Source organism: Pseudorca crassidens, chromosome 5 (assembly GCF_039906515.1).
Source record: "Pseudorca crassidens isolate mPseCra1 chromosome 5, mPseCra1.hap1, whole genome shotgun sequence".
Taxonomy (NCBI): domain Eukaryota; kingdom Metazoa; phylum Chordata; class Mammalia; order Artiodactyla; family Delphinidae; genus Pseudorca; species Pseudorca crassidens.
Genome location: NC_090300.1, coordinates 44,770,537 through 44,795,444, shown reverse-complemented (window position 1 = coordinate 44,795,444; position 24,908 = coordinate 44,770,537). Strand labels below are relative to the sequence as shown.

The 24,908-nt window shown below is 40.6% G+C and overlaps 1 protein-coding gene across 3 annotated transcripts in view; it reads right to left on the bottom strand.

The window, feature by feature from the left end:
• The window catches only part of SCHIP1 (schwannomin interacting protein 1), a 576,277-nt gene that overhangs the window by 269,442 nt on the left and 281,927 nt on the right, over window positions 1–24,908 (bottom strand). The gene's annotated exons all lie outside the window — the stretch shown is intronic.

Here is a 24,908-nt window from a genome sequence, read left to right as displayed (position 1 = left end):
ACAGAAGCAAGCATGACCTATCTTTGTAGTTCTAAGTGTCACGTTTCTCTTCCTCTCTCAGTTCCTATTTTGGACTGAAACAAAAGCTCTGATAAATATGGAACATTCAGTGGCATTGGGGATACATTTTGATAGTTGTAAAGTTGACAGGGCATGTTCACGCATTTTATCTAAAGTGGCTTTCACATAAAGTGTTATGCTTCAAAATTAAATTTATCTCCAACATCCTGTAAGGCAGGCAGTGAACCCAAAGGGTGAGAACTCTTGGACAGCGACAGATACGGATCCACCTCCAGCTGATTTTGTGACCCTGTGGTGTGTGGCCTAGACCCAGTCAGTATACCCATCCACAAAGTGGGATAAACATATCTCCCATTTACCTAGATACAGTGTGTTATGAAGATAAACTTGATTTTATTTATGCTTTTGCTACTTGGCAAAGAACTGCTTTATACCCCATGGGTTTAATGTTTTAGTATTCCCCCTTTCAAGTTTTATTTTGAAGATGACAAGGCAAATACCAAACATTAGAAACCTCTAATATATAATGTCACACAAAGCACTGCCATGTGTTTGCTTTTTCCAGGCCAAATACAACTAGAAAGCGGAGCGTTAACAGTTCACTCATGCTGCAAACTTTTGGACCGCAGCCTAGATTAAAAACAACAATAACAACAAACAAAAAGGGTACAGTTTTCCCAGCCACAGAAATTTGTCTTATGGGCTCCAGTAAATTCTTGGCAAATAAAATGTATGAAGCAATCTGCAGTCTTTGTTTGGCAGAGGCCAAAGGTTATGCATTTACAGGGATGGAAGACAGTTTTCCTCGAAAGAGATGGGTACTGAGGTCTGGAAGAAAGAGGAAAAAGCCTGCGGAGTCCACTGATGCTGGCAGCTCAGCAGGGTGTCTGTCTCAGGCTCTGCTAATCCCTCAGTTTTCATAAGAAAGGGGGGAGGGGACCAATAGAAGCGCTTCAAATTGCACCCAAGTGGTGAAGTCTGCCAGGCATGCACGTCTGCAGCTTAAAGCACTGGGCTCCCTGTGAAGCAACAGTCAGGCCACATGGAGGATTTCTCTTTACTTCCAGGCATTACAAGAGAGGTTTATAAACCAGGCTATTGAAATGCTCCAGTCAGTTGCTCTTCATGGGCATTTTTTCTTTTCTGTTAAAAACGAAGAGAGAAGAAATAGATTCACATAAAAAAAAAAAAAAAAGTAAAAAAAAACAGAAAACAGGAAAAAGCCCAAATGAATTTTTTTATAATCCAAAGATAAATGTTGATGGAATCTTTACTTTCTGTATTTTCTTTCCCTTTTTTTAATTGAAGAGCTCTCCGTGGCTGACCTGGTGTAAATTTAGAGCTTAGCCTACCAGCCCTGAAGTAAATCTGCAAACATATTTTATTGGAAGTCATCTTTAAAATTGCTGAAATGGCACTGTTTACTGTGCTATAGCATGCTGCAAAGGGAGAGAAAGGAAGAGTATCAGGGAGAGATGATGTGATTTATTTGGCCAATCAGAGGGATGGATAGCCTTGGTAGTGTAGTTTCTGGGATGCTATCGATAGGGCACCAGCAGCCACCCCCTGTGCTCCAAACCCAAAGAGAGGTCCTTAAACAAGGGTCAAAGGTCAGGGGGCTCCTGGCCAGCATTCAGAGGGCTGGAGGGCTTCCTGTCAGGGTCATACTTCCCCAACTCTACAGCTAAAGTTTCCGCTCCAGTGCTAAATATTCAGGACCTGTGGACTGCCATTTTGGCATCTAAAAAGATGGAACGTTGGCACCAGGATGACCTTAAAAAAACAAAAGTAGAACAAGAAGAATGTAGCATACTTAATAGTCTCTCCATCGTAGTTGAATATTTTGCACAAATTTGCCACTTAGATTTTCAGGGTTTCCAAGGAGCTTAATGATACACAGATCAATTTCATAAATATATATGTGTACATTTATATTTTCCAAGCAGTTGAAAGTATGAAATAGACAGTCATTTCATTCTGTGTCGTCCTGCAGTTCAGGCCCACAAATGCTTTTAATTGAATAGATCTGTAACTATGCCAAACACATCTACCTAGCTTCTCTAAAGCATTTATGTAGAATTAGAAGTTAGGAATCGAGTGATATTATGGAACTGAAGGGTAAAAATTAAAAGACCTGGGAAATGGTATATTCCATCTCCATATAAAGAATCTCTGGCGCTTTGAGATCAGGTAGACCTCTGTGGTCAAGTTACTTAACCTCTCTGAGCCTCAGTTTCCTCATTTTTAAAGTGGGGATTATAATATACCTACACAGGGCCATTGTGAAGATAAAATAATGAAGAGGAAGAGCTCAGTGAAATGTCATTGCTATAATTGTTATTCATCCAATATCATTATGAACTCACAACGTATATGTGACCTCCTGTTCTGCTTTTCACATTTCCAAATTATGACTGCTTCTTTCTCTGTTGATATCTTGGATGACAACAAAAATAAGGGGGAAATGGTGAGCTCTTCTGAAGCTACGAACGGGTGATTGCTAATGCTGCTCACCAAATATTTCTTGCTCTCTGTTTTCTGGGCACAGGGAGGAATTGCACTTTTTAATTTTATTGGTTGGATGGGACCACATGACATTTACTTGTTGGTGTAAGACCTCCAAAGCTCCAGTGCTCAGCTCAGCACGCCCAGTACAACTTTCTGTAATGATGGAAATGTTCTCTATCTACACTCTCCAATAGAACAGCCACTGGCCTCAAGTGGCAACGAACACTTGCAACATGGCTAGCGCAACTGAGAAGTTGAATTTTAATAAATTTTATTGAATTTTAATTAATTTCCATTTAAATTATGCAGCCACATGTGGCTGGGGACCACCATATTAGGTAGTATAGCTCTAGGTAGCATCTGCTCCATCAGCCTGAGTCCAGGAGTGAGGACATGACGATGTAGGGCAGAGCCCCAGACCACCTGGGACATGTAGCATGAGTAGAAACAAAGCTCTGTTGTTCTAAACCATTGAGGTTGGAGGGTTACTTGTTATGACCTCACAGCCTAGCCTATCCTGACTGATGTAACCATCCAAAGGAAGATATTGTTACTTTCACTAGAGTCCTGTATTGACAAATAATGAATGATTCCTCAGCCACTATTCCCTCAATGTGTCTAGTCCTGGAGTTGACAAGAGGAATCATCCATGACCTCCGTCCTCACGTGGCTGATTAATTCCTTGGTAACTTCTGGTGTGGTTATTAAGCTCCATCAGCAGATGAATAGGCTTCCTCTGTCCTAGTTGCATATGAGAGAAAGTGTCAGAAATGTAACACTGTCCCAGGGCTTGGGAGCCCCAGACTCTGCTCATAATATTCTAGGTCAGCTCTCAGGAAGGGAGGATGTGCAGTTGGCTCTATGAGAGGACTTATCCTCTGCGTTTCCATATTCTCACCACTTAACAAGGAAAAGAGAAATAACTCCAGATTTGAAGGAATGGATACAGACCTCAGATAAAGACTCTGGAGCTGTGGGAGCAGCTGTAGGTACAGAAGAACCTCTATCCTAGAATTAGGCATGGTTGATCATCAAGAGGCCCCTCTCAATAGATGATTATCTTTTCATCCGCCAGCATGTGTACATTGGAAACATTTATTTTGACCTGGTTTTCTGTTCTTTCAAATTTATTTTTATCATTACATTTTCTTTCTTGGTAGATGTTATCGTCATTCACCCACATTCACCCACATTAGAAATCTGGGAGTCATCCTTGACTCATCTTTTCCTCATCTTTCACATTCCATCAGTTCTACCATGTTCACCTCCTTCCGCTTCATCCTGACACTATTGTCAAGGCCACTGCATGTGCTGAGCAGTTTGTGCACTGCCCAGAGGCCTGGCTGAAGGTGGTGAGGGTCATCTGCATCCCAGCCAGTGGGGCTCCACAGCCCGAGGGGACCATGTTTCTTTTTCTTTTCTTTTCTTTCTTTTTTTGTGGTACGCGGGCCTCTCACTGTTGTGGCCTCTCCCGTTGCAGAGCACAGGCTCCGGATGCGCAGGCTCAGCGGCCATGGCTCACGGGACCAGCCGCTCCGCGGCATGTGGGATCTTCCCGGACCGGGGCACGAACCCATGTCCCCTGCATCGGCAGGCGGACTCTCAACCACTGTTCCACCAGGGAAGCCCGACGCCGTTTCTTAACGATATCCAGAGGGAGCAGCTTTTTCTAAATCTCAGAAAGGAGCCGGGTAGGCCAACTGCAGCTCTCTCAATGGCCTTAGTTTGCCCTCAACATCTTTCAGTCTGACTAATGAACCCACCTCCTAATCTGCCTCCTTGCTCTTGGTCTCCTCCTACAGTTCATGCTGTAGCCAGTGACGACCCATAAACACAGATCTGATATTGGCACTCTCTTGCTTAAAAACCACATGGTTTCCACTGCCCTCGGAAAGCACACACTTGTTAATGTGGCCTCTGAGGCCTGCTGTGATGTGGCCTTGGTTACCCCTCCAGCCTTTCCCTCCTTGCACACTCCTCCCCACTGCATCAAACACTATCTGAACTCCTCGTAGAACCTGGAACAGGCCCTGTGATATTGGTCCCTCTGTACCTTCTGCCTAGAATCCCTCCCCCGGCTCCCAATTCCTGGGCTGCTCTGGAAACTCTCTTCTTTTGAGACTCAGCCAAAGCGTCACACGTTCGATGAAGCTCTTTCTGACCACCCACAAGAGGAACTGACCTCTCCTCTTTCACACTCTCACTGAACTTAACAGGCACGGCACCTGTGCATTTTAAATTCTCACATTGGTCTTGAGGGCACAGGCTGTCATGCCTTCTTTCACTTCGTGTCGCCAGCCCTGAGCACAACCAGGCAGGGAGTGGGCACTCCATAAGTCTCTGTTAAATGAACGAATACACGAGTAGAATGCTGTTCCATTTCATTATTAGGGGTTGAATGCATAGTTTTTTAGTGAAACTTAAGATAATTGAACTTATTTTAATCTTAAGCTTCCACCTCACCTTTTCAGTTAAACACAGTGGTTTAAACTACAAAATTGCCTTTTTGAACTTGGTCACTTTCAAAGATATGTTAGAGTGGTGAAGGACTGAGCTAGAGGGAGCTGGGGATGCAGGACACATAATGGAGTGTGCTGGTATTATTCTGTCTCCCCTCTCACCTGATCCTCCCGAAATGCAAATGCGAAGAACAGTCCTGGATTAGATTTAGAGATAAGGCAGTTGTGACCCACAAATGGAATGAAGAAAACAGGATAAGAACATTCACTAGAATTTTTAAGGGACTCTGACTCCAAAGAGCAATTAAATTGTAGTCAAATAGGAAAGGGAAACTTTAAGATGAGAAAATAAAACCTCATGAAGGAAAGGACATATTACAATGTAACCTGAGAAATCAGGGTCGTAAGATCTATACTTGCAAAGGAGTTGCCTTCCACATTAAATAGAAAAATTTATACCTAAAGTTCTCATTCAAGTGCTTCAGAAAAGAAATTTATACTTCTGTATGTAACCTTCCTCCGCCCTAAACCCACACTGTGCTGGGGTGGTTGCACTGTGTAGGCTTTGGAGCCACACTGCTTGAATTCAAATCCTGGGTCTCACATTTCCTAGCTGTATGACCTTAGTTAACTTACATGACCTCCCTGAGCCTCAGTGTCCTCAGCTGTAAAATGGGCATAATAATGGCATCTATCCCATGGTGTTTTAGTAATGATTAAATGCATATAAATTTAGAATAGTGAGTGCCTCGCTAATTGTTAGGTGATATTATTATTATTTTCATTATCATTATTATTTGCAGGCCCAAATAATTAAAATCTGCAAAGCAATGCAGCTCCAATTGTCTCTGAGACTTCTTTTCTTTCATAAGTGAGTCTGCATGAAATCCAAGTTTTTGTTTGCATGTTTAGTTTTTTTTTTTTTTTTTAGTGTTTACTTATTTATTTATTTGTGCAGGGTCTTAGTTGTGGCACCCTGGATCTTTGTTGTGTCATGTGGGATCCTGAGTTGTGGCATGTGGGATCTTTAGCTGTGGCATGTGGGATCTTTAGTGGCGGCATGTGGGATCTTTAGTCATGGCATGCATGAGGGATCTAGTTCCCTGACCAGGGATCGAACCTGGGCTCCCTGTATTGTGAGTGTGGAGTCTAAGCCACTGGACCACCAGGGAAGTCCCTGAATGTTTAGTTTTATATAATCAAATATATATACAGATAGTGAGTAAAAGTAGCCACATTTGCTTTTTAACTTCTTTTTGATGATTTAGAACTCCACCCAGCCTGGGAGGGAGGATTGCCAGTAGTTATCTAAACCAGGATGGTGGTCTTTCAGTAGTGGGTCTTCTTGGTTGTTCTAACCAGAAAGTTTGTTCCATGGTAGCAACTTCTGAATGTGTCCTTCGTACTTTGATATGGGGTGTCAAGATATGTCTTAAGTTCAACCTGTAGGTCATGTCAATCACCTTAACAGAAATGGGAATTAATGTGAATACTTTCAAATAGGGATACCTTCAAAGATGTTTAATGCTTTAAGCAAAATTGAATATGCATGCCAAAACTAGATAAAAAATGTTTTATGCAAAATGAATACATAAACCTATTGCTTATTTAATTAACCCAATTTTACACTGATGATCTGATTAGTAATTTTGTTTGTAAACTGACTGAATGTGCCTTGTTATTTTATGACTGCTCTGGATAAAGTATCTAGTTCAACATAAAGTGTAAGTTAAATACTCTCTCTGGCCAGCAGTATAAAATATGAAAAAATCATATTTTGAGGATTTCACCACAAACTCTACTAGTCATATAAATGTAATGGTGTCTGTTATGCTTTATCTTGCAGAATTCAGAAATGAATGAAAAATGAGATCTTTTTCCCCTCAGTTTATAAAGTAAATCAATTTTTGTTATTTATCAAAGCAACAACATGTTTTTATAATTTTAACTATGTCGTTTATATAATTAATTGTCTAGGTCTTAATATTTTGTGTCCAAAAAAATTTTTGTTTGGGTTTATCTCTGACTTACCTTCATGATCTCTTTATTCATACTGTCTTGGAATGAAGTTTTTAAAAATTAAAGAATTTAATACTTATCCAGTTAATCAAAGAATTATAGAACTTTAGAAACAAAGGGATTTGTTTCTATTCCAACATCTTCATCTGAAAGAGATAAAAACTCAAGTCCAGAGAAGATTTTTTCCTGTCTCAGGACATAATCTGTGGCCTTTCAGATATCTCATGTCACTGGTACAGGGTTTTTAGTGTCTACTGTTTTGACTCAATATTTTGACCCCAAGGACATTCTTAATATAAACATTTCAGTCAGAATTATACCAGCATTATAATTTGGTTCAAGAAAGCACTTTGTGGAGTGAAAATCATTAGGACAACTTAATTCCCTGATTAATTAATTTTCTATAGAGTGCATTTATGGTTTTTCATATTTTTCCACTTTCATTTTTATGTTACTAAAATTATTTTCACCAGGATCATTTTTTTTCATTTACATTTTATGTCAAGTATTCATGTTTGTCATTGATAAGTTATTTTTTAAATGATTATAGCTTTGACCATAATGAGTGTTTCTCTTATGGTCATTATTTCTACAAAGTGAAATTTTCTCTGGTGCATTTTTTCACAAGAAAGTTTTTCAGGAATATTTTATCTTTTCACCAGTTTGTAGTTAATAAATTTTATTGAATATAGTTTCAGTACTTGTAAAGTTTTGATTCTAACAGTAATAGTAATCTATCCTACCAGGATTAATAGTAATCTAACAGTAATAGTAATCTAATCCTACCAGGATTAATTCATAATAAATTTTATAAATGACTTATAGTTTGTGTTCATTTCTTAGCTAATCCATGGGAAAAACTGTATGAGAGAGAAAGAGAGAATGATTTAGAAACATACAGGGAGTCAAAGAGAAAGGCAGAGAGGAGTGGATAGAATGACACAGTGGGACTCAGTGATACAGGTTGAGGCAGAAGCAAAGGGTCTTTGGTATATTGATGGGCATCTTCTTCATTGCTGTTGGGGTCAAAATATTTATATGTAAGAGTAGGACATCAAGGTGGTAGAATAGGAGGACATGGAGCTTGCCTCCTTCCTAAGAACACATAACAAATACATCTACAAGTGGAACAATCTCACTGAAAACTATGGATGCTGAAAACTATGGATGCTGGCAAAAAGACTCCTGTACAAGCAAGGCTGTAAGAAAGATCCACACAGGATTGGGCAGGAGGAGAAGAGAAGCAATCAGGTTGGGATCTGTGCCCCTGGGAAGGGACACAGATGAGGAAGGGGGTTACACAGGCAGAGACCTTCCCTGGAGAGAGAGTGATTAGAGCCACATAATGGATGTCCCGGCCCTGGGGTCCAACACTGGGAGGACAAGTCCCCTTAGCTGGCTGGAAAACCAGTGGGACTAACAGGAGGGGCTGTAAGAACCCAAGACTCTGCTTGTGAAGAGTATGCACATGCCTGTGCATGTGAGGAAGGAGGAAATAAGGTGGAGGAAGCAGGTTGAAACTGTGTGGGACTCTGGCCAGTTTCCCATGACTGCCATGGCACATGCCCCAGCTTGAACCAAGTTCCCAGTCCAGCCCTGCTGGCTCTGTGACGCAGCTGCATACTAGGGTGAGGAAAGTGCCATGGCCAAGGCGAATGCTCAGTTGAGAGGGATGGAGCCAGCTCAGACCCGGAACAGCATCTGAATGGGGCAGGAACAGCCATTAATGCTGCTTATGGAGGCAGCACGTTGGAACTGGTTGAGAACTCTGACTGGGGCTGGGACCACCACAGCCCATGCCCTGACCCGTGCCAAGAACCCACTCCAGCCCCTCTTGCTCTAGCACTGCTTCCCTCTAGGGTGAAAGTGCTGGTGCTGGGAAGGGGGAGAGCACAAACTTAGAAAGAATGGACCAGCTCAGATCCAACCCTCAGGGCTTCTGCTCCAGCAACCAGGGAACCAACCTTGCCCCCAACAGGGTGGTGTTGGCCACTGAGCAAAGGAGAAGCTCAGCTCACACCTGGCTCTGGCTCTAGCTCCCCCTTCCTCTACCTGGAAACAGATATCAGGTACAGGAAGCACACAGGATCCCAAATAAGATGAACCCAAATAGATCCACACCAAGCACATATCATAATTAAAGTGACAAAAGTTAGAGAATTCTCAAGGCAGTAAGAGAGAGAAAAAAAGAGTTAGTTACAAGGGAACCCCCATAAGGCTATCAGCTGATTTTCCTGCAGAAAATTTGCAGGCCAGAAGGGAGTGACAGCATAAATTCAAAGTGCTGAAGGGGAAAAACCTGCAACCCAGGGTACTCTACCCAGCAAGATTATCATTTAGAATTGAAGGAGAGATAAAGAACCTCTCAAATAAGTAAAAACTCAAAGAGATCATTAATGCTAAACCTACCCTAAAGGAAATGTTAAAGGGTCTTCTCTAAGTGGAAAAGAAAAGACTATGACAAGAAGTAAGTATTTATAGGAAAGGAAAAATCTCGTTTAGTAAAGGTGAATATGCAGTAAAGGCTGAGGATCAACCACTTAAGTAAGCTAGGATGAAGAATAAAAGTCAAAAACATTTAAAATCTACTATAACTACAGTAAATAGTGAAGGGGTAAACATGCAAGATGCAAAACATGACATCAATAACACAAAATATGAGGGAGGGAAGTAAAAAATGTAGATCTTTTAGAATGTGCTTGAACTTAAATAACTACCAGTTTAAAACAAGTATCTATAGTTATAGGTCAACATATATGAACCCCTTGGTAACCACAAATCAAAAATATACAATAGATACACAAAAACTAGAGAGAAAAGAACACAAGCATACCACTAAAGAAAATCACCAAGCTACAATGGAAGAAAGTAAAAGAAGAAGAAAAGAACAGAGGAGAATTACAAACAACCAGAAAACAAGTAACAAAATGGCAATAAGTACATACCTATCAATAATCACTTTAAATGACAAAGTAATAAATGCTCCAATCAAAAGACATAGGGTTGGGCTTCCCTGGTGGTACAGTGGTTAATAATCCGCCTGCCAATGCAGGGGACATGGGTTCAAGCCCTGGTCCGGGAAGATCCCACATGCCACGGAGCAACTAAGCCTGTGCACCACAACTACTGAGCCTGAGCTCTAGAGCCTGTGAGCCACAACTACTGAGCCCATGTGCTGCAACTACTTAAGGCTGCTCGCCTAGAGCCTGTGCTCTGCAATAAGAGAAGCCACTGCGACAAGAAGCCTGCACACCACAACAAAGAGTAGCCCCTGCTTGCCGCAACTAGAGAAAGCCCGTGAGCAGCAACTAAGAACCAACACAGCCAAAAATAAATAAATAAAAATAAATAAATTAAAAAAAATAAATAACAGCTAGTATTATTAAAAAAAAAAGACATAGGGTTGCTGACTGGTAAAAAAAAAAAACAAGATCCATCTATATGCTGCTTACAAGAAACTCACTTCAGAGTTAAAGACACACACAGACTGAAAGTGAGGGGCTGAAAAAAGATATTTCATGCAAATGGAAACAACAAGGTAATGTAGATAGCAATACTCATATGAGACAAAATAGACTTTAAAATGGAGTCTAACAAAAGATGAAGAAGGGCATTACATAATGATAAAGGGATCAAAACAAGAAGAGGATATTACACTTGTTAACATCTATGCACCTAACACAGGAGCACCTAAATATATAAAGCAAATATTAACAGACAAAAATGGAGAAGTTGACAATAATACAATAATATTTGGGGACTTTAACACTCCACTTACATCAATGGACAGCTCATTCAAACAGAATATCAATAAGGAAATAGTGGCTTTAAATGATACACTAGACCAGTTGGACTTAATAGATATTTATAGGACATTCCATCCAAACCCAGCAGAATACATATTCTTTTCAAGTGCATATGGCATGTTCTCCAGGATAAATCACATGCTAGGCCACAAAACAAGTTTCAGCAAATTTAAGAGGACAGAAATTATACCAAGCATTTTTTTCTGAACACAATGATATGAAACTAAAAATCCATTACAGTAGGAAAAATGGGGAAAACACCAATGTGTGGAGACTAAACAACATGCTATGAAAAAACCAATGGGTCAATGAAGAAATCAAAGAGCAAATCAGAAAATACTTTGAGAAAAATGAAAATGAAAGCACAACCTGCCAAAATCTATGGGATGCAGCAAAAGAAGTTCTAAGAGGGAATTTTGTAGTGATCCAGGCCTACCTCAAGAAACAAAAATCTCAAATAAACAAGCTAACCTACCATCTAAAGGAATTAGAAAAAGAGCAAAGGCCAAAATCAGCAGAAGGAAGGAAATAACAAAGATAAAAGAGGAAATAAATAGAGACCAAAAAAAAAAAAAAAAAAAAGCAATAGAAAAGATCAATGAAACCAACAGCTGGTTTTATGAAAAGATAAACAAAACTGATAAGCCTTTAGCCAGGCTCATCAAAAAAAAAAAAAAGAAAGGACTCAGATAACCAAAATAAGAAATGAAAGAGGAGAGTTATAACTGATATCACAGATACATAAAAAATCTTAAGAGAATACAATGAACAGCAATACAACGTCCATTTCTCTAGGTTGCCGAAAAATTGGACAACCTAGAGAAATGGACAAATTTCTAGAAATATGCAACCTTCCAAGACTAAATCAAGAAGAAATAGACAATCTGAACAGATTGATCACCAGTAGTGAAATTGAAATTTAAAAAACTCCCAGCAAACAAAAGACCAGAACAGGAAGGCTACACAGGGGAATTCTATTAGACATAAAAAGAAGAGCTCATACCTATTCTCCTCAAACTATCCCAAAAATTGAAGAGGAGGGGACACTCTCAAATTCATTCTATGAGGCCAACATTACTTTGATGTCAAAACCAGACAAAGAGACAAAAAAAGAAAATTACAGTCCAATATCTCTGATAATATAGATGCAAAAATCCTTAACAAAATATTAGTGAACTGAATTCAACGATATATAAAAAAGATCATACAGCGTACTCAAGTGGGATTTGTTCCATAATCAAGTGGGATTTTATACAAAGTGGTTCAGTTACTACAAATCAATCAATGTGATACACCACATTAACAAAAGGAAGGATAAAAATCACATAATCATCTCAATAGACGCAGACAATGCATTTGACAAAATTAAACATCCATTCACAATAAAAACTCTTATCAAAGTTGGTATAGAGGGAACATACCTTAACATAATAAAAGCCATTTAGAACAAACCCACAGCTAACATCATAATCAACGGTGGAAAGCTAAAAACTTTTCCTCTAAAATCAGGAAAAAGACAAGGATGCCCACTTTTGTCAATTCTAGTTAACATAGTATTGGAAGTCCTAGCCACAGCGATCAGAAAAGAAAAAGAAATAAAAGGCATCCAAATTGGAAGGGAAGTAGTAAAACTGTCACTATTTGCAGATGACATGATACTATAAATAGAAAACCATGAAGTCTCCATCAAAAATCTATTAGAACTAATAAATGAATTCAGTAAAGTTGCAGGATACAAGATTAACATACAGAAATCTGTTGCTTTTCTATACACTAATAATGAACTATCAGAAAGAGAAAGCAAGAAAATAATCCATTTAAAATCTCATCAAAAATAATAAAATACTAGGAATAAACTTAACCAGGGAGGTGAAAGATTTATACTCTGAAAACTATAAAATATTAATGAAGGAAACTGAAGATGATACAAAGAAATGGAAAGCTATCCCATGTTCATGGATTTGAAGAATTAATATTGTTAAAATATCCATACTACTGAAAGCAGTCTACAAAGTTAATGCAATCCCTATCAAAATACCCATGACATTTTTCACGGAACTAGAACAAATAATCCTAAAATTTATATGGAACTTTAAAAGACCCCAAATAGCCAAAGCAATCTTGAGAAAAAAAGAACAAAGTTGGAGGTATCATGCTCCCTGACTTCAGATTATACTACAAAGCTAAAGTAATCAAATCAGCATGATACTGGCACAAAAACAGACAAATAGTTCAATGGAACAGAATAGAGAGCCCAGAAATAAATCCACACACTTATGGTCAATTATTCTATGACAAAGAAGGCAAGAATATACAATGGAGAAAAGACAGTCTCAGTCTCTTCAATAAGTGGTGCTGGGGAAACTGGACAGCTCCATGTAAAAGAATGAAATTAGAACATTCTCTAACACCATACACAGAAATAAACTCAAAATGGATTAAAGACCTAAATGTAAGACCAAAAACCATAAAACTCCTAGAGGAAAACACAGGCAGGACATTCTTTGACATAAATCGTAACAATATGTTTTTGGATCTGTCTCCTAAAGCAAAGGAAATAAAAGCAAAAATAAACAAATGGGACCTAAGCAAACTCATAAGCTTTTGCACAGCAAAGGAAGCCATCGAAAAAATGAAAAGACAACCTACTGAATGGGAGAAAATATTATATGATATAACCCATATGATATAACCCATGATATAACCCATAAGGGGTTAATATCCAACACATATAAACAGCTCATACAACTCAACATCAAACAAACAACCTGATTAAAAAATGGGCAGAAGAACTGAATAGACATTTTTTCCAAAAAGGAAATGCAGACGACCAATAGGCACATGGAAAGATGCTCAACATCGCTTATCATCAGGGAAATGCAAATCAAACACACAATGAGATATCACCTCACACTTGTCCGAATGGTTAGCATTAAAAATAACACAATAACAAATGTTGGCGAGGATGTGGAGAAAAGGGAACCCTAGTACATTATTAGTGGGATTGTAACTTGGTGTAGCCACTATGGAAAGCAGTATGGAGGTTCCTTAAAAAACTAAAAATAGAACTACCACATGATCCAGCAATTCCACTTCTCAGTGTGTATCTGAAGAAAACGAAAACAGTTTTTGTCTTTTAGTTTGAAAAGATACATGCCTGCCAATGTTCACAGCAGTATTATTTATGATAGCAAAGATATAGAAGCAACCTACGTGCCCATTAACAGATGAATGGATAAAGAAGATGTGGTATATACAATGGAATGTTACTCGGCCATAAAAAAAAAAAAAAAGAAGAAATTCTGCCATTTGCAACAATATGGATGGACCTGGAGGGTATTATGCTTAGTCAAATAAGTCAGTTGGAGCAAGACAAATATTGTATGTTAACACTTATATGTGCAATCTAAAAAATAAAATGAACTAATTAATATAACAAAACAGAAAATGAGTTACAGATATAGAGAACAAACTAGTGGTTATCAGTGGGGAGAGGGAATTAAGAGGGACAAATTACTCTATATAAAATATATAAGCTACAAGGATATTTTGTACAGCTCAGGGAAATACAGCCATTATTTTATAATAACTTTAAATGGAATATAATTTATTAATATATTGAATCACTATGTTGAACACCTGAAACTAATACTGTAAATAAACTATACTTCAATAAAAAATATTAAATAGGGCTTCCCTGGTGGTGCAGTGGTTCAGAGTCCGCCTGCCGATGCAGGGGACACGGGTTCGTGCCCCGGTCCGGGAAGATCCCACATGCCGCGGAGCGTCTGGGCCCGTGAGCCATGGCCGCTGAGCCTGTGCGTCCGGAGCCTGTGCTCCGCAACGGGAGAGGCCACAACAGTGAGAGGCCCGCATATTGCAAAAAAAAAAAATAAAAATTAAATAAAAAACATTTATATGTAAAAAATTAGAGTGGGTTCATTGATGCTACTTTGGCAAAATACTGGCAGAGGCTCATATAGTTCATCTTGTCTACTTATAATCCCCCACACATTTAATGAGCACCTAGTGTCCTAGGCACTAGAACTCCAAAGATGTAAAAGACAGCATCTGCATTCTGGAGAGACTTAGCCTGTAGAACTGTGCCCTGAATGTGTTGTACAAGTTCTCGACAGTCTCATTTCTAACATAAATAAGACCTGGGGCCATCAGCCTGGCTCCCAGAGCTTGACTCTGCTGAAGGAGTTGAGATATTTTTCTAGAAGTTCATGAAGTGTTCTACCCAAAGATAAAAATGAGGCGGATTTTGCTTTTGAGTTATATTTCTGTCCTGCCTATATAAGCTTTTTACCAAACAGCCCAGGGCCAGTCACTATAGTTGCTTCCCTATAAACCAGCTTATGGGAGGAGAAACTCCAGCTCTGGAAACACTCTACAACCTTTCTCATCTGAAAAATGCTTTTAGTTCTTATAAGACTGTTTCTCTACTATTACAGGTGCTTCCATATCTTTGGGAATAATGGCATTTTGTTTGTAAAATGACCTGGGATGTTTGAAGGAGGGCAAATATATTGAGGGCAGAGACCATCATGAAATATAAGATTCTGTTTTTTGCCTTCTGATGTTACACCCTATTGTTCCATATATATGGCAGGTTGTTATGGAAGGAAAGATCACACTGAGGAACTAAGTGACCTTCGAGTTCTAAGACAACACTGGCCAAGAGAGCTTAGGCTAGCCATCTAACTACCTGAGCTTACTTCTTCTGGAAATAGAGATAATACTTCTTACCTTGCCTACTTAGAGTTCTCAAGAGGGTGGAGTGTCATAAGAAATATGGAATCGTTTTGAAACCTGTGAAGTGCTAGATACATCATGCATGGAGGTTAATGGTCATTAAACATAAAGACACCTGCCATAAAAGTTTAAGCTGGTTTCTAAACTCTTCCTCTGGGTGTTCCCCATGCTCTTTGCTGAACAATGACAAGAAATTTATACCTCAATGTTACTGCATTATTTAGAATACCAATTTCAATTAAACCACCTTCAGTACAAGCAAGGAACAGCAATAGAGATTTTGAATGCCATTCCAGACCAAACCACTGGTCCAAGCAAAGGAAGAAATGCTTTGCTACTGATGGCCTGGAGTAAAATAAACCATCCTCCAGCTTTCCCAAAAGGCTGCCAATAGGTTCGGTTGCAAGCTCTACCTGGTATGTGTTTGATGTGGGACAAGAGAAAGGGACACCCTAATGGAAAGAGCAGGAGGTGATAAGCCTTTGGAGACAATCACTACAAGCGTCTCTACATAATGAGAAACCAGACTCCTAGAGAGAGAGACATAAATAAACTGAATGAGATCTGAAACGGAAAAGATAAAAAAAAACGGAATCCAATTTAGGAAAAAAACAAACAAAAACAGATTACAAACCCCACAAAATCTTGGATTTCTTCCTTGACCATGAACAAGTAAATGGGTAATTCTTGTTTTCTGAGGCTCCAAGTCAGTCATCAACACCTATCAGTTCTATCGCTGAAATGTATTCCGTATCATCTGCTGCTCTCTGCTTACCACTACACTCCACCATCCCAGGCTGGACAACTCCACCCTAGGCCCACCTCCATGGCATCTCTTGCCGAGGGGCAGGCTGGTGCAGAGGGGAGAGCACTAGCTTTGGAGACAAACCTGGATGTGAATTTCAACTTTGTTGCTTTACCAGCTTGAGAGTCTGGGTATGCTAAGCTTGGGATTCCTTATAAGTAAATGGAAATAATAACATTTCTGAAAGTTACCGTGAGGACTAAGTAAGATAATGTTTAGGAAAATGCCCAGTACAGTATCTGGCATAGAGTAATCCTCTCACATTACGGGTTCCTCCATCTCTTGTCTCTGTTTCCAGCCTCTCTCTACCTCAATTCTCCCTTTACATACACATGCCTGATCAGGTCATTCCTCTCCCTGCCTTCCATGTTTTTCCCACCATTTATTGGACAAATACTAAGTTCCAGAATGTGGCCCTATTAGTTAGGGTACAGGGCAAACTCCTGTGGCAAAAAGACTTAAAAGTACAGTGGCTTAAATAGGATAAGTGTTTCTCTCTCACATAACATTCAGAGGTGAGTGGTCCAGGGCTAGTCGTGCAACTCTCCCATTAGCAGGTTTTAAGTGGCTGTTTCTGTTGTTTCCATCTTCTAGCTGGTTGAAGGGGGCCGGGGCCAGGGCCAGGGGAACTGATACCCAGGCTTTTCCGTGCAACATTTTGGAGGTGGCACATTCCTACAATCTCATTGACTTCAGAGAGGCCAACAGAAATGTAGTCTTTAGCTGGATGGCCACATGCTCAGCTAAAACATGGGAGTTCTCTTATTAGAGTAATGGATATATGTGAACAGTTAATAGCCTCTGCTGCAATGACATGAAGGACTATTCTTCTTTCCAGCATTGCAACTTTATCCTTATCCTCACTTTCCCTTCTACTTATCCCTTCTGCATGCCTCACAGTCTATTAACACCGGGCTACTTACTGTCCTCCCAATATGCCTCCTGCTCGCACACCCCAGTACCTTTGCATGTGTGTGTTCCTCCTCTGCCCACGTGGTGGGCTCCTACTCATTGTGGAAGGACGCCTTGGAGTAGCCCTTCCTTTATGGAGCCTCTTCTGATGCCCTCACTCTACTGCAAAGTTTAGTCACTACATTTATCTTCCCTTGTACTGAACATTAAACTGATTACAGAACTTCAAATATTTACGGCCCCATCTTCTCTCTAGGCTGGAAGCCCTCAAAAGCGGGGTTTATTTTGTTCTTACTTTGCATCTGTAAAGACTGGTATTTGTCTGGTTCATATTTAGTCTAAATATGATGAATGGATGAAGTTTAAATAAAGGTAGAACAGTCAAGCCAGTGAGATCGTATTAATTACTATAAAGGTTAACATGGCTGATCATTGGGTTCTCCCATCATTGCTGGTAAACTGACAGAAGTAAAAGTACATGGAAGAAGAAGTAAAAGAGAAAGAAAATTGGAGTAATTCATGGGCTTCTTTAGAACGCCAGCAATCTTTTGCTCACAGAGCCGTAGACAAACCATACTTAATCCATTAACTTATTGATGGGGAAGCTGAGGTCCAGAAAGGCAAGAAACTTATCCATGGTCATCCGGGTCTTCACAGCAGAGCTACACTCTTGCTAAGGCCTCCAGACTTCCTTTGTAGGACTATTTCCATTACATCCCATTGCTCTAAAAAGAATTTCATATGAGACTGCAGATACCGAAATATTTAACAGGCTCATTGTGAGGTTAAGATGGGTTTATTTTAAAGCATTTTGACAATCTTGAGTCAATTAGTAAAACTCAGAAATAATCTGACATACTGCACTTGAAAAGGAGAGTAAAAGGGAACGAACAGTGTATTGTGTAAAACGAAACAGTAGCTGCCTTAATCCAAACAATATAGTAGTTTTGTGGCCTGGTAAAAAGTGAAATATTTGTCACTTCTCACTTATGACTATTTCCATTTATATATCCTGAGGGCTAATTTCTGGCAAATGTAAATTTTAAGGGATGTGCTTATAAAAGGCAGAGTATCAGCACTGGAGGCAGCATAAAGCTTCCAGTCCACGAATACAGATTTTACTTCAGTTTCATAAAGGTAGCACGTTGATCTCTCAGGTCTCACTGACCAATAGCAGATTCATCTTCGTGGCTTTCTGGATTTAGCGTTTAACTCAGATGTGCTGTATGACCACTCTGTCTGGCTGAGATTTAAAGAGCATTGGCTTGAACCCTTATCTGACTTGCTGAGGGTGGTCCGATGGCTTCTTCAAGAGTCCTGTGAAGCCCTGAGGGCTCCTGTTCTCTTGGTTCCTGGTAGCTCCTAGCATCTGCTGCTCTGGATCCTCAGTCGCGCTAGGAGTCTCTCCTCCCACAATTGCTGTCTTCTCCCCCTGCTTCATGCTGAGTCACCAGTGGAAATCAGCTCTTTTTGGTTTTCCCTCAGACCATTTTGAACAACACGTTTATACGCACATCAGACTTGAGTTTGAGTCCGTGGAGGAAGCAGTACATTATGGAATACAAACCACTTAGAATCAGATCTCGCTTAGCCTTTGTTCCTCAGAGCCCTTTGTTCCTCCCATCACAGGTGAGACTGTTTTCCAGAGGCTCCGGCTTTCTGCCATGTTGCTCATACCCCTCAGGTTTGCTACTTCTCTTTCCTCCCCTGCTTTCTAATCCTTAATGTCCTCTGGAAACTCAGTTTCCTTCAGGTTCTTATGCAAAGCAACTGTGCACCCATTCCCTGTGGCCCTGGGTCTCCATTTGGATACCCAGAGCCTCATTACTGTGCTTAGAGAAGGAAAGAGTTTCTGTCTTTTATCAGCAAGAACAACTGACAGAGGCTTTGACAGCTGAGTGTCTCCTTTATCTATTTCTCATCAGTCTCATCATTCAACTTTCTATTGATAGGAGCTATGCTACCTCCCTCCTCAGAAATAGCTAAAATCAGTTTCAGTTTTAAAAACCATCCCCAGCCCCCATCACTATTTATGACTTCGGAACAAATCAAGTAGAGAAAGTGTGTGATCAAATTATTGGAACTGAATGACTAATGGTTATAAATCCCAACACGTTTAGGACAAGCAAGTTTGAGAGAACAAAGTTTATGTGTATCTAGAATTTAATTCACACATCAGCACTGAAATCTTCAGCAGGAAAATGGCACTAGGAAGAACATGGTGGTATAAGAAAGGTAAGCACATGAAAACACTCTCACGCCTCTTCTTTTGCTGTACAGCCCATAAAGAAGTTTATGTTTCTAACAACTGAAGGCACTCAAAAGTAGAATGATCATCTATTATAATTCTGGAATTATTTGTTTTGTGTGGTTATTCTCCATTTCTCCCCTCCCACTAGCTCCATTCTTCTTTGCTCTGCTTTAGGCCAGGAGGCTGACCCCTGAGGATCATGTCACCTGGGCTTCCCTGCCTCCTGGCTTTCAGATGGGTTCAACCGGTGGAAGGCCCCGCAAGAATCTGGAGGACAGGAGGAGGAAGAGGTCAAGATACACCTTTGCAGCTCCTTCCCACTCTGGGTGGCATTTGCTGGAAGTGGCTGTGTTACTGCATGACTGCCTGGTCCCTCTTCTACGCTACAGCTCTCCTGGGTCCCAGTAACACTACTTCCTCCTCACAGCCCTCAGGCCTGGGGGTGGTCACAGCTTCCTGCTGATGCTTGTCATGGGTGTGTCATCCTCTCATCATCCCACTGTCATGGGTGTCTCATCACCCCTTGTTTCCCACACCTCTCTACCTTCATTAAAATCTCTCAAATCATCTTATTTGGGATTTGTTTCCTGCTAAAGCCGTCAGCAGATATTCTGAATAAATATATGTGGTGATAGAAGTATTTTCTAATGGAATAAGGTCATGGTTTCCAAATGCTGTCTGTCAACTGGCTGGAGATAACCATGACAAAGTTTTACTGGTCCAGTGTGCAATTTCAAAAAGAAGGGCAATATAGATTTTCATCAAGTTGAACTTGTTTAACTTAGAGTACTATATTTTTTTCATTATACATCTCCTTCCTAATTTCTGGGGGTTAAAAAGATCCTTCTTGTATGATAGGAATATATGTCTTAAAAATGTCCTTACTTCACAAAGTAGAAAGTTACCAGTGAGTGTCTTCAATTTATTTGAAAATGTACTCATCTGTTAAATCCGAAAGTCGAGGGACCACTGGACTCTATGCTTTCCGTGGTGTTTGTGAATCAAATTCCCCAGAAAGACATTTCCTGACACTGCTGATTCTGAAGTATTGCATGAAGGGAATTACTTGGGGAAGATTGTGTGGGAACACGCTGACCCAGGGGTCACAGTTGTAGTGCTTCCCTGGTATAGAGATGGCTGCATCGTGAAAGGCTGAGGCCGGGATTTGGAATTCCTAGGGAAGAGCCCCGTATAGTAGGGCTTGAAACTGCCTTTCCCGCAAACCTCAGGGAGGGACATGGGGCAGGATCACCCCCATTGTCTTTCTGGAACGTGAGTCTCCAGTGCCTTAGGAAGTAGACTATTCTAGGTGTCCCCTCTGGGAGCCTACAGCTACTCACTCAGCTGAAGATAATTTCTTTATATGCTCTGGGCTGACAAGAATGGTTGTTCTCAATTAAAGGATTCTTATTAATTATTAAAATAAGCCTTAACTTTTATTCATCAGTTTGAGTAACTCTACTTCCTCAAACTTTAACATAGCTATTTTTTTTCCTACCCATATGATCACATTATTGGGTTGTCTGTCATTTCATATCCTGACTTGTCAAGCTTTTATTCTTACCCTCAAGTGTTGACTCTATTTTCTAGACCTGCCACTGCCATGAACTATCTGGTGACCTTGACTAAGTCCCTTAACCCCTCAGATACTCAGTTTCCTTACCTTAGAGGATGATGGGGTTGGTCAGAAAGATCCTAAGTAGTTTTCTTCCAATTCTGAAAGCCTCTGATCTAAGCCTCAATTACTTCCCAGTTCTGAGTTCACTCAGGAGTTCAAAACCAGTCCAAGCCCATCAATGGATTACTGGGATTTTAGCTAATTTTTGCCAGCACTTTAATGCGTGTGTGTGTGTGTGTGTGCGCGCGCGTGCACGTCTGTGACTGTAAAGTTGAATTTGCCAGAGTAGCAACATATCTCATTAAGATCCTTGTCAAAATGATCGTGTGTCCCCAAGGTATTTCTTCATTGTTTCCCAGCCTAACCCTCCTGCTGTTATTCGCCCTTTTAAATCTTGTGTCTGACTGTGGAACTAAAGGTTGTAGCCTCATCTAAATTTTGACTACATCAGCCTGGGTCTCCCTGTTAGGTACATGTTTTGTTTACCCTTTGTCCCTTGATCATTTTTCTCTGGTAGAAGAAAACGCTATTTCTAATTAAATCAGTGGCTCTGTCACCAAATGTCATTAGAAATGTCTTGGGTCAAGTAGCTTGTTCTTATTTCACAGTCTGATCAGTTTAACCCTTTGAGGTTATTGTTCATAGTCTATGGGAAATTAACTTCTTTGGGTTGTGTCAATACCATGTTCAAATAATCTCATGGAACATTTATTTGTTTATTTATGGCTGTGTTGGGTCTTCTTGCTGCACGGGTTTTCTCTAGTTGCGGCGAGCGGGGGCTACTCTTTGTTGCGGTGCGTGGGCTTCTCATTGCGGTGGCTTCTCTTGCTGCAAAGCATGGACTCTAGGTGCACGGGCTTCAGTAGTTGTGGCGCACGGGCTCAGTAGTTGTGGCTAGCGGGCTCTAGAGAGCAGGCTCAGTAGTTGTGGCTCACGGGCTTAGTTGCTCTGCAGCATGTGGGATCTTCCCGGACCAAGGCTCAAACCCATGTCCCCTGAATTGGCAGGTGGGTTCTTAACCACTGTGCCACCAGCGAAGCCCCTCATGGAATATTTTAATATAAAAACTCTGATGATCTGCATCTGGATCTATGTCATGCCAAATACTCTGATGATGAGAAACATCTGGAATGTCAATAACATGTAAGTAAAATGTGTTGACAACGTCTGAAATTTTCCTTTAAATTATGTTTAGGTGCCAAAACAACTCCAAATGCAGGTCTAATTCATATGCCTGTTTTTATCCCTGCCACGGACCTCAATTGCTGGTATACTTGAACAACTTCCCCACTAGGCTGTGAGTGAGCTTCCTGGGCGGGGTACTCACTCCCCTGATAAGTACCACTTTTCTTGGCCCCGGTACAGTGCCTGGCACAGATGAGGCTCTCAGCGATGCTGGTTAAATGAGCCATCTCACTGTTGGTCCCTGCATCACGCTGTGACTCACTTGTGGCTAAGTTCTTGGTATGAGGGGACAGCAGCTAGAAGGAGACATGAGCCCAATTCATCAAAATGATTTTCTTGGGTCCCCAGAATCTATCTATTCAAAAGAAGATGCTACAGTAGCCACCAAGGAATTCTTGGGCTGCCTAGTACTTCATTAGGGTTGTGGGGATAGGGAAAAGCACAAGGCAGAGAAAACACAAAGATGTTCGTTTATTATTGCATTTCACTCAGATGTATCAGGAAAATTGCCAAGAAATGAGTCACAGTTATGTCAACACTTTAGGTGAATTTTTCTCTTTCAACTCTGTGCTAGGTTGTGGGGATATAGGTATTGGGAGGGCCTGCAAATGGTTAAGTCATCAGAAATTTTGTTAAAACACGATAGAGACTTCTCCCAACTCAATCCCTGATTTTTGTTTTGGGAGTGAATTTTTTTTTAAATTTTAAATAAGGTCTACATAAGATAAAGATAGTTTGTATTTTACACATTTTATAGTTTGCAACTATACCTTATGCCATTTGATTTCCACAGTGAATCTATATGGTGTGCACTGGGCTGATAATGTTTTTCCCATTTTGTCGAGCAGGAAACAATTGATGGTTGGAGGAAGCCAAAGTAAGTTAGGAGGTGACTTATCAAGATATCACATCAGGTTCTTGAATTCCAGACAAATTCAAAATGCCCCTAGGGCTTGCTTCTACCCTGCCATGAAGTCTGTCTGGCTTTCTGGATTCCGTGTCATGTTGTGTTTGGTTTGCGCCAACGGCAACTGAATGTCAGGCATGTTCATGGCAGATACTGACCAGACTACAAAGATACTCATTAATGTTCCTTTTCAGCTTAGGACCAGAGCAGTTTATCTTTTCACATCTAACTTCTGGTATTCTTTCTTCATATAGTTGTGACTTTGAGAAGTAAGACCTAGGCTTAAAAATCTAAAATTTCATCTTAAGGGACCTATTGACCATGTGTCTGATGGTGAAACTCTGACCACTGTCCAGTGCTTTAGGAGCCAGGTTTCCGTGACTCTTGAAGGAAAGGGGACCTCTTCAGGGCCAGGCATTGGCCCTCCTGTGCCCCTGGTCTTCCTTTAATATCCTTCCTCATTCTCAGGGGCTTCCATTCCCTCCATCTGGTCATTTCTCAGAACCTGCTTATCTTTTTCTTCCACCCACCTGGCATTTAGAGTTTTAGTAAATTAATGTCTGTCTTTCATCTCGCTCAGAACTTGTCTATTTTACTAAGTGGGGCAGAGATACTTTTGGGGTCTTGCAACTTTGAGTTGCAATCCCGGTTGTTTGACTGTGGACCTTACCCTGGGAAATGAGGATAATTATATACCTACGATGCTAAGTTATCATCTGTGTGCTCCTTCAGTTCCATTTCTCACTTTTCTCTAATCTTCTCTTAGGAGATGTATCAATAGGCTGGAGTTTGGAGGGTGGGAGGAGAGGGGTGGGGCATTTACTCCCCTGGCTCCCACTCTGGGTCACTCCTGGTTGGCCACATACCTCTAAGCCAGGTGACATCTCCTGCTAGGCAGCCCTCTCAATACGTCTACTATCTTCGGGTTCTGGGAACCGTTCTGAGCTCTTGCTCCTGCACTTCTAGGACTGAGAACATCCCTCACTGTTGCTAGCCCCAGGATACTGCACTTTTTAGTTTTCCTAGAACTTGCCACATGTATTTGTAAGTAATGTCTTTATTAGTTTCTTCCTTACCAGTTTCTGTCATCTCTTTCCTACCAGGAAGTGCAATTGTGACCATTAAATGAAAATGTATTTGTAAGATAGACCACAGAATGCCTAGTACACATTCCATAGATGCCACTTCCTTTTTAAGCTCACCCTCCTTTAAATCTTTCACCCTTTTAAATCTTGATTCTGATTCGAGAACTGAAAGCTTTAGACTCAGGCAAATTTCAGGTTTTATTGGAGCAAATCAATGGATCCTTTTGAAGTTGAAAAACCTTAAGAAAGGTCCTGAAGTGACTCACACAGGGCTCTCTGCTTACTCTATAGTTGGCTTTGCCATCAAGGAAGGAATAAAACACCAAATAATGAAAAAACATCCCTAGACAGTTAATACAGACCTCCCCCCATCCTGATTTCCTCGGTGAGAGATCCAGGGACACCTGTCCCTCTGTTTTGAGGACAGGTGGAGTATAGGAGGTCAGTGGCCCAGGAATTGCTCTCTCTCTGCCAGCAGAGCCACACTGGGTCAGCAGTGCAGGGACTGCTCATCCCATAGATGCTTTTGCAGGCAGGCTATTCTCACCACCAGCAGATGATGGCCCAGCCAGTG